The sequence below is a fragment of the Coenobita brevimanus genome, chromosome 97 (genome assembly GCF_032717465.1).
Source record: "Coenobita brevimanus isolate Jiangsu-jjx chromosome 97, ASM3271746v2, whole genome shotgun sequence".
Lineage (NCBI taxonomy): Eukaryota > Metazoa > Arthropoda > Malacostraca > Decapoda > Coenobitidae > Coenobita > Coenobita brevimanus.
In genome coordinates, this window is record NC_137050.1 from 39,119,296 (window position 1) to 39,121,473 (window position 2,178).

Sequence of the window (2,178 nt, forward strand, 5' to 3'; positions counted from 1 at the left end):
AATACTTCCTATGTTTACTATTTGTTTATTTGGCTGTTTTATGAGTTGATTTTTGCGCTGGTACGACCTTCCCTCGACCCATAGATATATACCAGTTTTTCTATTGTTTTACAGTCTGAGGTCCAATGACCGGAAGATTTATGTTTTCTGTAGTGTGGTTCAAAGCCTTTTGTCTTTTGCCTGTCTTCTTTATTCTTAATGTAACACTCAGCTTTTGTGTGACCAGGATTTGAGCAATAGTAACAGATTGTCACCTGAGTTCAACCTACGAGGTGATCTTTCATTTCTTTGTCTTTGTGCCAACCGATGTCTACCCGGACTTCAGCCAGACTTTTGTACCACCCTGTTACCTGGTGTGCGGGAACGAGTCCTTGAGCTAACTTGACTGTGTTTGTTTGTGAACTGGACGAGATTGTCTCCGGTCCTTGCCATGACTTGACTTATTTATCCCTGCTACAATTTCTGTCACTTTGATCCCTGTCCTGTTGGCCTGTGATGTGTCAATCACGCCAGCTTTGCTGCAGTTTAATTCCACCTCATAAATGAAATCAAGCAAACACATCCCTGGATTTTATGGGATGGTTTTGGTGATTTCTAACACCCTGTCAGGAAATTTGCATAGGGCTGATAAGTAGCCAATAATGTCAACGACATGCACTGGTAACATATTACCATCAGCTGTGACCCAATTTGAGTTTTCTAGGCTAGCTAACAGAATTTTCTTAATAGCTGAAATATTTGCTGTTATTTCCCTTACATCTGAGCCTGAGTGTGTTTGCCTTAGTAGGTCTACAATTTTGTGTAATTCTGGAGTTATACCACCAAGAAAATTCCTACCTCCAGAGAATTTTTTGAGAAATTCTGTCTTAAATTGCTCAAATGTTGAAGCTCTCAACAGCTTGTCTGACTTGAGCAACTTGCCAGGTGGGCATCGTTCTTGGTTTATTCTAGCTGAAAAAAAAAAAAAAAAAAAACAGCTATTTTTCCTTCCTCATCTATAATGTACCTCCTAATGAAATGCTGCTGACACTGTTCAGTATATGTGTGTATGCCAATCTTGTCTTTTTCAGTACCAGCAAATTTGGGAAGATCTTTGTCTTCATGAAAGATATACACAGGAAGTGGAGTATTACTGGAATTTTGTGGAGAAGGTACTACATCGCTGCTTGCTGCATCTGAGTTAGCCGTCTTGACGTGTTTTCCTTGCAATCGTCATTTACAGGACATTAAAATGTTTTTCCTGACCTTAATATTCTATGGTCTAGGTTACAGTAAGTCGAAGGTAAATTTTTATAAAGTTCACTAGCTACATTTGAATATTGCATCTGTTTGCTGTTCTTTATCTTCTTTATCTAGTGTTTTTGTTTGTTTGTTTGTTTATTTCCTGGGTTTGGTATTGTTTGTTCTTGTGTCTCTGAGGTATTTCGTAACTTATATTTCGTTGATCGTTTTCTGGTTCTCGTATTAGGGTATTTGGCACTCCTAATGCTGACTATTCTGGCACTGAGTTAGGCAGTTTTCTTAGCATAATGGGATTACCCACTAAATCACATTCTACATTTCCGCTGTTCGCTCAAAAAATTAGAGTTATATAACACATATATGGCAGTGTACATTGTGCAACTGTCTCTCACTGTGTAGTTGGTTGGTTTCATTTATATATATATATTCATTTTTCATTCATTGCCAGACGCCATGTATCCCAAACGGGGTGGTCAACGGCTTAGAGTTAATTGTTTTACAGGGGAAGGGCACTAATCCTCCACCAACCCTACTTGACACGTAGGGATGCCAACAGCATCTGGTGTTCCCAGGCGGTCACCCATCCAAGTACTAACCAGACCCAACGTTGCTTAACTTCGCTGATCGGACGGGAAGCGGTGTACTGAACGTGGCATGGCCGTTATATATAACTGTTAGTATATTATGAAGCTGTAACTAATACAACCTTGGTTAGAATAAATCAACTCACAAAAACTAGTGATATATATAATTGGTTTGTTAACTGTTAGTATATTATGAAGCTGTAACTAATACAACCTTGGTTAGAACAAATCAACTCACAAAAACTAGTGAAGCTACAGTCGTCGTGTGAGGTGGGGCGAGGGAGATGTTCAGGAATGTTGCTTCAGCTCAACACGTCAGCATCGTTTGGTCATCACTGCGGGGTCAACACAC

At 39.5% G+C, this 2,178-nt stretch overlaps 1 non-coding gene across 1 annotated transcript; it reads right to left on the bottom strand.

Annotated features, from left to right (window-relative positions):
• Positions 1-1,789: 1,789 nt before the first annotated feature.
• LOC145413925 (5S ribosomal RNA) lies at positions 1,790-1,908 on the bottom strand. Its single transcript, XR_013899802.1, has one exon. It is a non-coding gene; the product is annotated as a 5S ribosomal RNA (ribosomal RNA).
• Between the last annotated feature and the right edge of the window lie 270 nt (positions 1,909-2,178).